Below are 13,582 nucleotides of genomic sequence, written 5' to 3' on the forward strand. Positions count from 1 at the left end.
CGACTGAGCGGAGGTGGCAAGAATAATCAGAAAACTGGCTAGACAACCATAACTTAACCCTGCGTTAACCTGCCAGGGCAACCATGACTTAACCCTTAGTTCCTGGGTTGAATTCTGTCCCCAATACGTGTCCACCACAAAACCATGATTTCTTGCAAAATTAATATGTGTAGCCAGTATATGCTACTGTTATGTTTGTTTGTTTAGACTATAGTAAAACCATGATTTCTTGCAAAATTAATACATGTAGCCAGTATATGCTACTGTTGTTTGTTTGTTTAGACTATAGTAAAACCATGATTTCTTTTCTAAATTTATACATGTAGCCTGTATATGCTACTGTTGTTTGTTTGTTTAGACTATAGTAAAACCATGATTTCTTGCTAAATTAATACATGTAGCCAGTATATGCTACTGTTTTTGTTGAAACTATAGTAAAACTGTGGTGGACACGTATTGGGGACAGAATTCAACCCAGGAACTAAGGGTTAAGTCATGGTTGCCCTGGCAGGTTAACGCAGGGTTAAGTTATGGTTGTCCAGCCAGTTTTCTGGTTATTCTTGCCACCTCCGCTCAGTCGAGCTGTGGGTTTTGTTTGTCTCGCTGATTTACCGTGGATTAAAGAAAGTTGCCTACACGGCTAAAGTGTGAACCTACGGTCTTCTCCGTTACTTCGGCTCTACACTGGTGACCCCGACGTCGGTTTTCGGATAAGTTTTCTGAAACCACACACATTATGGCTACGAACGCCGTTGCAATTAAACTGCCGGAGTTTTGGGAGTCTTCAGCGGCTACATGGTTCGCGCAGGCTGAGGCACAGTTCGCGCTCAGAGACATAACAGCAGACGAGATCAGGTACTACTACGTATTGGCAGCGCTGGGGTGCGCTACGGCTTCCAGGATTAGCGGTTTCATAACCAACCCACCGGCCGATGGTAAATACGCCGCACTTAAACATCTCCTCCTTGAAACTTTTGAACTGTCTGCAACGGAGAGAGCACGTCGCCTCTTCGCAATTCAGGGCTTGGGAGATGGCAAACCATCGGAGCTAATGAGCAGGATGTTAAACCTACTGGGTCAAGAAAAGCCATGTTTCCTGTTTATGGAGCTGTTTCTGCGCAACATGCCGCCCCACGTCCAGACTGCGCTCGCTAACTCCACCATCACTGATCCCCGTGAGCTGGCAAAGGAGGCTGACCGATTCTTCGTCGCTACACAACGTTCCTCCCATGCCGGGGTGCTGGCTCCTACCTTCACTGGCCCCCCGCCGACATCGCGGGCGTGGCCCGACGGTGGCGCCACAGCATCAGACCGCTACAAGCCCTCTGGACTCTGTATGTACCACGCTCGATTTGGTGCGAAAGCTAAACGGTGCCGTTCCCCCTGCAACTACAGGCCGACGGGAAACGAGAGGGCCAACACTCAGTAGTGGCCATGAGTGTTGGCGATACGAGCAGGCTACTCTTCATCCTCGACACCATCTCCGGTCGGCGATTTCTTTGTGACACGGGCGCACAGAGAAGCGTGCTCCCTGCTACTGACGTCGACATCATGGGCGGGGAGCGGGGCCCCCAGTTGGCGACGGCTGACGGCAGCCCTATCCACACCTACGGCGTGCGGTCTGTAGAACTGTGTTTTGGTGGACAACGTTTCACGTGGGAGTTCGTCATGGCCAATGTAACGCTTCCCCTCCTCGGAGCTGATTTTTTGTGCGCTTACGGTTTACTAGTGGACATTCAGAACAGCCGTCTGGTCGATGCCTTAACCTTCTCCTCCTTCGCATGTACGCGGAGGGAAGCGGCCTATGCAGGTCTAGCCAACTCTCTCTCAGAGGCAGACAAGTTCACCCGCCTCCTCGCTGAGTTCCCTGACCTCACCCAGCCTACCTTCTCTGCACCCACCGCTAAGCATGGGGTGGAGCATCACATTGCTACGAAGGGGCCCCCGGTCTACGCCAGAGCCAGGCGTCTCGACCCCGCCAAACTCGCCATTGCCAAGTCTGAGTTCGAGCACCTGGAACGCATGGGGATCATCCGCCGCTCTGACAGCCCGTGGGCGTCCCCACTCCACATCGTCGCTAAGCCTGATGGAGGTTGGCGCCCATGCGGGGACTACCGCCGACTAAATGACGCCACCACGCCTGACCGCTATCCTGTCCCGCATATCCAGGACTTTTCTGCAAACCTGTCTGGCAAATGCGTCTTCTCAAAAGTCGACCTGGTCCGTGGTTATCATCAAGTTCCCGTGCACCCCTCAGACATCCCCAAGACAGCGGTGACAACCCCATTCGGCCTATTTGAATTCCTACGAATGCCATTTGGACTCAAAAACGCGGCCCAGTCCTTTCAGCGGCTGATGGATTCAGTGCTCCGTGGCCTTCCTTTCATCTTCGTCTATTTGGACGACATACTCATCGCCAGCGCCTCCGAGGAAGAACACCTGTCCCATCTTCATGCCCTCTTCACACGCCTCAGCCAGCATGGGCTGATCGTCAACCCGGCGAAGTGCCGGTTCGGGCTGACAGCCATGGATTTCCTCGGGCACCGCATCACTGGGGACGGGGCAGTCCCCCTGCCCTCAAAGGTGGAAGCGGTGGCGGTCTTTCCGCGCCCCCAAACAGCTCGTGCGCTCAGGGAGTTCATCGGGATGGTGACATTCTACCACCGCTTCATTCCTCGAGCCGCCTTTATCATCCGGCCACTGTACGAGGCGCTGAAAGGCATGTCCCCCAACCAGGCGGTCGACTGGACAGCAGAGCGGGACCGTGCGTTCACCGAGACTAAAGCTGCGCTCTCCCAGGCTACCCTGCTAGCGCATCCTTCACCTACAGCGCCTATTTCCATAACCACGGATGCATCGGACTATGCTGTTGGTGCGGTTCACGAACAGTGGGTGGGGGGGGCTTGGCAGCCTTTGGCCTTTTTCAGTCGCCAGCTTACACCCCGAGAGCGCAAGTATAGTACTTTTGACAGGGAACTCCTCGGTCTCTGGCTCGCCGTCCGGCATTTCCGTTTCCTGCTAGAGGGCCGCGAGTTTACTGCGTACGTGGACCACAAGCCCCTCACGTTTGCCATGTCCAAGACGGCCGAGCCATGGTCCGCTCGCCAGCAGCGACAACTCTCCTACATTTCGGAATTCACTACCGACATACAGCACGTCGCTGGTAAGTCTAACCAGGTAGCTGACTGCCTGTCTAGGGCAGTGATTGGAGCGGTCCACCTAGGCCTTGACTATGCACAGATGGCTGCTGACCAGGCCACGGACCCGAGCATCCTCCGTCTCCGGGCCTCCGACACGGGGCTCCGCCTGCAGGACGTTCCTTTCAGCGACACAGGTGTCACCCTCCTGTGTGACGTCTCCACAGGACAGCCCAGGCCCATCGTCCCGCACAGCTGGAGACGCCCCGTATTTGAAGCTGTGCACGGCCTCTCTCATCCAGGCGGTAAGCCATCCGTGCGCCTGACCTCTGCTAAGTTTGTGTGGGAGGGACTTAAGAGAGACGTGAAAGCGTGGGCCGACTCGTGTGTTGCCTGTCAGCGGGCTAAGATACACCGCCACATTAAGGCGCCCCTGGAACGCTTCGCAGTGCCGGAGAGACGATTTGACCATGTCCACGTCGACCTGGTTGGTCCCCTACCCCCCTCCCATGGGTTCACCTACCTCTTCACTGTGGTGGACAGGACTACGCGCTGGCCTGAAGCTGTTCCCCTGGCATCCACGACGTCTGCTGATGTGGCCCGGGCTTTTATTGGGTCGTGGGTCTCACGTTTCGGTACGCCTTCCGACCTTTCATCTGACCGTGGGCCACAGTTTACCTCAGAGCTATGGAATGCTGTGGGTGAGGCTCTGGGCGTCAAGCTTCATCGCACTACCGCCTACCACCCTCAGGCGAACGGCCTATGTGAGCGCTTCCACCGGTCCATGAAGGCTGCGCTTCGGGCTACTCTCAAGGACTGCAACTGGGTTGACAAGCTCCCATGGGTCATGCTGGGCCTGCGGACCGCCCCGAAGGAAGACCTACAAGCCTCCTCTGCGGAGCTGGTGTACGGCACGCCGCTGCGAGTCCCAGGCGATTTCATGCCCAATGCAACGCGTCCCTGGTCAGCTGTGGACCAACGAGCCTCCTTGCTGGACGGGGTCAGAGCTTTCACACCCGTCCCTACCGCCCAACACGGCGCTCCGGTGTCCCAGGTGCCCCCAGGTCTGCAGTCAGCGGACTACGTGTTCATCCGTCACGACGCACACCGCCCCCCTCTGCAACCCCCTTATGACGGCCCCTTCCGCGTCCTGGAACGGGGAACTAAGCACCTGGTGGTGGATTTTGGGGGCACGGCCGAGCATGTTTCAGTGGACCGAGTTAAACCCGCACACCTGGACTTGACGCAGCCGTTGGAGTTAGCCCAACCTCCTCGTCGCGGTCGTCCCCCGGCTCCGCCTCCTCCCCCCGTGGCGGCCCGAGCTGCCTCGTCTGCTCCTCAGGCCGACCTCCACAGGCCCGCGTCAATGCCTCCCAGAGACACTCCGGCCCCTGTTATCCGGAGCCGCCGCGGACGGCCTGTCGTCCCCCCGCGCCTGCCTGACTTCGATTACTAGGGCGAATTCTGGGGGGGCTCATGTGGTGGACACGTATTGGGGACAGAATTCAACCCAGGAACTAAGGGTTAAGTCATGGTTGCCCTGGCAGGTTAACGCAGGGTTAAGTTATGGTTGTCCAGCCAGTTTTCTGGTTATTCTTGCCACCTCCGCTCAGTCGAGCTGTGGGTTTTGTTTGTCTCGCTGATTTACCGTGGATTAAAGAAAGTTGCCTACACGGCTAAAGTGTGAACCTACGGTCTTCTCCGTTACTTCGGCTCTACAAAACCATGGTTTCTTGCAAAATTTATACATGTAGCCAGTATATGCTACTGTTATGTTTGTTTGTTTAGACTATAGTAAAACCATGATTTCTTGCAAAATTAATACATGTAGCCAGTATATGCTACTGTTATGTTTGTTTGTTTAGACTATAGTAAAACCATGATTTCCTTTCTAAATTTATACATGTAGCCTGTATATGCTACTGTTGTTTGTTTGTTTAGACTATAGTAAAACCATGATTTCTTGCTAAATTAATACATGTAGCCAGTATATGCTACTGTTTTTGTTTAAACTATAGTAAAACCATGGTTTCTTGCAAAATTTATACATGTAGCCAGTATATGCTAATGTTATGTATGTTTGTTTAGACTATGGTAAAACCATGATTTCTTGCAAAATTAATACATATAGCCAGTATATGCTAATGTTATGTTTGTTTAGACTATAGTAAAACCATGGTTTCTTACAAAATTAGTACGTGTAGGCAGTATATGCTAATGTTATGTTTGTTTAGACTATGGTAAAACCATGATTTCTTGCAAAATTAATACATGTAGCCAGTATATGCTACTGTTGTTTGTTTGTTTAGACTATAGTAAAACCATGGTTTCTTGCAAAATTAATACATATAGCCAGTATATGCTACTGTTGTTTGTTTGTTTGTTTAGACTATAGTAAAACCATGATTTCTTGCAAAATTAATACATATAGCCAGTATATGCTACTGTTATGTTTGTTTAGACTATAGTAAACCATGATTTCTTGCAAAATTAATACGTGTAGCCAGTATATGCTACTGTTATTTTTGTTTATTTAGACTATAGTAAAACCATGATTTCTTGCAAAATTAATACGTGTAGCCAGTATATGCTGTTATTTTTGTTTGTTTAGACTATAGTAAAACCATGATTTCCTTTCTAAATTAATACATGTAGCCAGTATATGCTACTGTTTTTGTTTAAACTATAGTAAAACCATGGTTTCTTGCAAAATTAATACATGTAGCCAGTATATGCTAATGTTATGTTTGTTTAGACTATAGTAAAACCATGATTTCTTACAAAATTAGTACGTGTAGGCAGTATATGCTAATGTTATGTTTGTTTAGACTATGGTAAAACCATGATTTCTTGCAAAATTAATACATGTAGCCAGTATATGCTAATGTTATGTTTGTTTAGACTATAGTAAAACCATGATTTCTTACAAAATTAGTACGTGTAGGCAGTATATGCTAATGTTATGTTTGTTTAGACTATGGTAAAACCATGATTTCTTGCAAAATTAATACATGTAACCAGTATATGCTACTGTTGTTTGTTTGTTTAGACTATAGTAAAACCATGGTTTCTTACAAAATTAATACGTGTAGCCAGTATATGCTAATGTTATGTTTGTTTAGACTATAGTAAACCATGCTTTCTTGCAAAATTAATAAGTGTAGCCAGTATATGCTACTGTTATTTTTGTTTATTTAGACTATAGTAAAACCATGATTTCTTGCAAAATTAATATGTGTAGCCAGTATATGCTACTGTTATGTTTGTTTGTTTAGACTATAGTAAAACCATGATTTCTTGCAAAATTAATACATGTAGCCAGTATATGCTACTGTTATGTTTGTTTGTTTAGACTATAGTAAAACCATGATTTCCTTTCTAAATTAATACATGTAGCCTGTATATGCTACTGTTGTTTGTTTGTTTAGACTATAGTAAAACCATGATTTCTTGCTAAATTAATACATGTAACCAGTATATGCTACTGTTTTTGTTTTAACTATAGTAAAACCATGGTTTCTTGCAAAATTTATACATGTAGCCAGTATATGCTAATGTTATGTTTGTTTAGACTATGGTAAAACCATGATTTCTTGCAAAATTAATACATGTAGCCAGTATATGCTAATGTTATGTTTGTTTAGACTATAGTAAAACCATGATTTCTTACAAAATTAGTACGTGTAGGCAGTATATGCTAATGTTATGTTTGTTTAGACTGTGGTAAAACCATAATTTCTTGCAAAATTAATACATGTAGCCAGTATATGCTACTGTTGTTTGTTTGTTTAGACTATAGTAAAACCATGATTTCTTGCAAAATTAATACGTGTAGCCAGTATATGCTACTGTTATGTTTGTTTGTTTAAACTATAGAAAAAACCATGATTTCTTGCAAAATAAATACATTTAGCCAGTATATGCTACTGTTGTTTGTTTGTTTAGACTATAGTAAAACCATGATTTCTTGCAAACTTAATACATGTAGCCAGTATATGCTAATGTTATGTTTGTTTGTTTAGATTATAGTAAAACCATGGTTTCTTACAAAATTAATACGTGTAGCCAGTATATGCTAATGTTATGTTTGTTTAGACTATAGTAAACCATGATTTCTTGCAAAATTAATACGTGTAGCCAGTATATGCTACTGTTATTTTTGTTTATTTAGACTATAGTAAAACCATGATTTCTTGCAAAATTAATATGTGTAGCCAGTATATGCTACTGTTATGTTTGTTTGTTTAGACTATAGTAAAACCATGATTTCCTTTCTAAATTAATACATGTAGCCTGTATATGCTACTGTTGTTTGTTTGTTTAGACTAAAGTAAAACCATGATTTCTTGCTAAATTAATACATGTAGCCAGTATATGCTACTGTTTTTGTTTAAACTATAGTAAAACCATGGTTTCTTGCAAAATGTATACATGTAGCCAGTATATGCTAATGTTATGTTTGTTTAGACTATGGTAAAACCATGATTTCTTGCTAAATTAATACATGTAGCCAGTATATGCTAATGTTATGTTTGTTTAAACTATGGTAAAACCATGGTTTCTTGCAAAATTCATACATGTAGCCAGCATATGCTACTGTTATGTTTGTTTAGACTATGATAAAAACATTGGTTTCTTGCAAAATTAATACATGTAGCCAGTATATGCTACTGTTATGTTTGTTTAGACTATGGTAAAAACATTGGTTTCTTGCTAAATTAATACATGTAGCCAGTATATGCTAATGTTATGTACGTTTAGACTATGGTAAAACCATTATTTCTTGCAAAATTAATACATGTAGCCAGTATATGCTACTGTTGTTTGTTTGTTTAGACTATAGTAAAACCATGATTTCTTCCTAAATTAATACATATAGCCAGTATATGCTACTGTTATGTTTGTTTGTTTAGACTATAGTAAAACCACGATTTCTTGCAAAATTAATACACGTAGCCAGTATATGCTACTGTTTTTGTTTGTTTAGACTATAGTAAAACCATGATTTCTTGCAAAATTAATACATGTAGCCAGTATATGCTACTGTTGTTTGTTTGTTTGTTTAGACTATAGTAAAACCATGATTTCTTGCAAAATTAATACATGTAGCCAGTATATGCTACTTTTGTTTGTTTGCTTAGACTATAGTAAAACCATGATTTCTTGCAAAATTAATACGTGTAGCCAGTATATGCTACTGTTATTTTTGTTTGTTTAGACTATAGTAAAACCATGATTTCTTGCAAAATTAATACATGTAGCCAGTATATGCTACTGTTATTTTTGTTTGTTTAGACTATAGTAAAACCATGATTTCTTGCTAAATTAATACATGTAGCCAGTATATGCTACTGTTTTTGTTTAAACTATAGTAAAACCATGGTTTCTTGCAAAATGTATACATGTAGCCAGTATATGCTAATGTTATGTTTGTTTAGACTATGGTAAAACCATGATTTCTTGCAAAATTAATACATGTAGCCAGTATATGCTACTGTTGTTTGTTTGTTTAGACTATAGTAAAACCATGGTTTCTCTCTAAATTAATACATGTAGCCAGTATATGCTAATGTTTTGTTTGTTTTGACTATAGTAAAACCATGATTTCTTGCAAAATTAATACATTTAGCCAGTATATGCTACTGTTGTTTGTTTGTTTAGACTATAGTAAAACCATGATTTCTTGCAAAATTAATACATGTAGCCAGTATATGCTACTGTTGTTTGTTTGTTTAGACTATAGTAAAACCATGATTTCTTGCAAAATTAATACATATAGCCAGTATATGCTACTGTTGTTTGTTTGTTTGTTTAGACTATAGTAAAACCATGATTTCTTGCAAAATAAATACATTTAGCCAGTATATGCTACTGTTGTTTGTTTGTTTAGACTATAGTAAAACCATGATTTCTTGCAAACTTAATACATGTAGCCAGTATATGCTAATGTTATGTTTGTTTGTTTAGACTATAGTAAAACCATGGTTTCTTACAAAATTAATACGTGTAGCCAGTATATGCTAATGTTATGTTTGTTTAGACTATAGTAAACCATGATTTCTTGCAAAATTAATACGTGTAGCCAGTATATGCTACGGTTATTTTTGTTTATTTAGACTATAGTAAAACCATGATTTCTTGCAAAATTAATGTGTAGCCAGTATATGCTACTGTTATGTTTGTTTGTTTAGACTATAGTAAAACCATGATTTCCTTTCTAAATTAATTCATGTAGCCTGTATATGCTACTGTTGTTTGTTTGTTTAGACTATAGTAAAACCATGATTTCTTGCTAAATTAATACATGTAGCCAGTATATGCTACTGTTTTTGTTTAAACTATAGTAAAACCATGGTTTCTTGCAAAATTAATACATGTAGCCAGTATATGCTAATGTTATGTTTGTTTAGACTATGTTAAAACCATGATTTCTTGCAAAATTAATACATGTAGCCAGTATATGCTAATGTTATGTTTGTTTAGACTATAGTAAAACCATGATTTCTTGCTAAATTAATACATGTAGCCAGTATATGCTAATGTTATGTTCGTTTAGACTATGGTAAAACCATGATTTCTTGCAAAATTAATACATGTAGCCAGTATATGCTACTGTTATGTTTGTTTAGACTATGGTAAAAACATTGGTTTCTTGCAAAATTAATACATGTAGCCAGCATATGCTAATGTTATGTTTGTTTAGACTATGGTAAAAACATTGGTTTCTTGCAAAATTAATACATGTAGCCAGTATATGCTAATGTTATGTTTGTTTAGACTATGGTAAAAACATTGGTTTCTTGTAAAATTAATACATGTAGCCAGTATATGCTAATGTTATGTTTGTTTAGACTATGGTAAATACATTGGTTTCTTGCAAAATTAATACGTGTAGCCAGTATATGCTAATGTTATGTTTGTTTAGACTATAGTAAACCATGATTTCTTGCAAAATTAATACATGTAGCCAGTATATGCTACTGTTATTTTTGTTTATTTAGACTATAGTAAAACCATGATTTCTTACAAAATTAATACATGTAGCCAGTATATGCTACTGTTATGTTTGTTTGTTTAGACTATAGTAAAACCATGATTTCATTTCTAAATTAATACATGTAGCCTGTATATGCTACTGTTGTTTGTTTGTTTAGACTATAGTAAAACCATGATTTCTTGCAAAATTAATACATGTAGCCAGTATATGCTACTGTTGTTTGTTTGTTTAGACTATAGTAAAACCATGATTTCTTGCAAAATTAATACATATAGCCAGTATATGCTACTGTTGTTTGTTTGTTTGTTTAGACTATAGTAAAACCATGATTTCTTGCAAAATAAATACATTTAGCCAGTACATGCTACTGTTGTTTGTTTGTTTAGACTATAGTAAAACCATGATTTCTTGCAAACTTAATACATGTAGCCAGTATATGCTAATGTTATGTTTGTTTGTTTAGACTATGGTAAAACCATGGTTTCTTACAAAATTAATACGTGTAGGCAGTATATGTTAATGTTATGTTTGTTTAGACTATGGTAAAACCATGATTTCTTGCAAAATTAATACATGTAACCAGTATATGCTACTGTTGTTTGTTTGTTTAGACTATAGTAAAACCATGGTTTCTTACAAAATTAATACGTGTAGCCAGTATATGCTAATGTTATGTTTGTTTAGACTATAGTAAACCATGATTTCTTGCAAAATTAATAAGTGTAGCCAGTATATGCTACTGTTATTTTTGTTTATTTAGACTATAGTAAAACCATGATTTCTTGCAAAATTAATATGTGTAGCCAGTATATGCTACTGTTATGTTTGTTTGTTTAGACTATAGTAAAACCATGATTTCTTGCAAAATTAATACATGTAGCCAGTATATGCTACTGTTATGTTTGTTTGTTTAGACTATAGTAAAACCATGATTTCTTGCAAAATTAATACATGTAGCCAGTATATGCTACTGTTATGTTTGTTTGTTTAGACTATAGTAAAACCATGATTTCCTTTCTAAATTAAAACATGTAGCCTGTATATGCTACTGTTGTTTGTTTGTTTAGACTATAGTAAAACCATGATTTCTTGCTAAATTAATACATGTAGCCAGTATATGCTACTGTTTTTGATTAAACTATAGTAAAACCATGGTTTCTTGCTAAATTTATACATGTAGCCAGTATATGCTAATGTTATGTTTGTTTAGACTATGGTAAAACCATGATTTCTTGCAAAATTAATACATGTAGCCATTATATGCTAATGTCATGTTTGTTTAGACTATAGTAAAACCATGATTTCTTACAATATTAGTACGTGTAGCCAGTATATGCTAATGTTATATTTGTTTAGACTATGGTAAAACCATGATTTCTTGCAAATTTAATACATGTAGCCAGTATATGCTACTGTTGTTTGTTTGTTTAGACTATAGTAAAACCATGGTTTCTCTCTAAATTAATACATGTAGCCAGTATATGCTAATGTTTTGTTTGTTTTGACTATAGTAAAACCATGATTTCTTGCAAAATTAATACATGTATCCAGTATATGCTACTGTTATGTTTGTTTGTTTAGACTATAGTAAAACCATGATTTCTTGCAAAATTAATACGTGTAGCCAGTATATGCTAATGTTGTGTTTGTTTAGACTATAGTAAAACCATGATTTCTTGCAAAATTAATACATGTAATCAGTATATGCTACTGTTGTTTGTTTGTTTAGACTATAGTAAAACCATGATTTCTTGCAAAATTAATACATATCGCCAGTATATGCTACTGTTGTTTGTTTGTTTGTTTAGACTATAGTAAAACCATGATTTCTTGCAAAATTAATACATGTAGCCAGTATATGCTACTGTTATGTTTGTTTAGACTATAGTAAACCATGATTTCTTGCAAAATTAATACGTGTAGCCAGTATATGCTACTGTTATTTTTGTTTATTTAGACTATAGTAAAACCATGATTTCTTGCAAAATTAATATACGTAGCCAGTATATGCTACTGTTTTTGTTTGTTTAGACTATAGTAAAACCATGATTTCTTGCAAAATTAATACATGTAGCCAGTATATGCTACTGTTGTTTGTTTGTTTGTTTAGACTATAGTAAAACCATGATTTCTTGCAAAATTAATACATGTAGCCAGTATATGCTACTTTTGTTTGTTTGCTTAGACTATAGTAAAACCAAGATTTCTTGCAAAATTAATACGTGTAGCCAGTATATGCTACTGTTATTTTTGTTTGTTTAGACTATAGTAAAACCATGATTTCTTGCAAAATTAATACATGTAGCCAGTATATGCTACTGTTATTTTTGTTTGTTTAGACTATAGTAAAACCATGATTTCTTGCAAAATTAATACATGTAGCCAGTATATGCTACTGTTTTTGTTTAAACTATAGTAAAACCATGGTTTCTTGCAAAATTTATACATGTAGCCAGTATATGCTAATGTTATGTTTGTTTAGACTATGGTAAAACAATGATTTCTTGCAAAATTAATACATGTAGCCAGTGTATGCTAATGTTATGTTTGTTTAGACTATATTAAAACCATGATTTCTTACAAAATTAGTACGTGTAGGCAGTATATGCTAATGTTATGTTTGTTTAGACTATGGTAAAACCATGATTTCTTGCAAAATTAATACATGTAGCCAGTATATGCTAATGTTATGTTTGTTTGTTTAGACTATAGTAAAACCATGGTTTCTTACAAAATTAATACATGTAGCCAGTATATGCTACTGTTATGTTTGTTTAGACTATAGTAAACCATGATTTCTTGCAAAATTAATACGTGTAGCCAGTATACGCTACGGTTATTTTTGTTTATTTAGACTATAGTAAAACCATGATTTCCTTTCTAAATTAATTCATGTAGCCTGTATATGCTACTGTTGTTTGTTTGTTTAGACTATAGTAAAACCATGATTTCTTGCTAAATTAATACATGTAGCCAGTATATGCTACTGTTTTTGTTTAAACCATAGTAAAACCATGGTTTCTTGCAAAATTTATACATGTAGCCATTATATGCTAATGTTATGTTTGTTTAGACTATTGTAAAACCATGATTTCTTGCTAAATTAATACATGTAGCCAGTATATGCTACTGTTTTTGTTTAAACTATAGTAAAACCATGATTTCTTGCAAAATGTATACATGTAGCCAGTATATGCTAATGTTATGTTTGTTTAGACTATAGTAAAACCATGATTTCTTGCTAAATTAATACATATAGCCAGTATATGCTGCTGTTGTTTGTTTGTTTGTTTGTTTAGACTATAGTAAACTATGATTTCTTGCAAAATAAATACATTTAGCCAGTATATGCTACTGTTGTTTGTTTGTTTAGACTATAGTAAACCATGATTTCTTGCAAAATTAATACGTGTAGCCAGTATATGCTACTGTTATTTTTGTTTATTTA

Source organism: Lampris incognitus, chromosome 2 (assembly GCF_029633865.1).
Source record: "Lampris incognitus isolate fLamInc1 chromosome 2, fLamInc1.hap2, whole genome shotgun sequence".
Taxonomy (NCBI): Eukaryota; Metazoa; Chordata; class Actinopteri; order Lampriformes; family Lampridae; genus Lampris; species Lampris incognitus.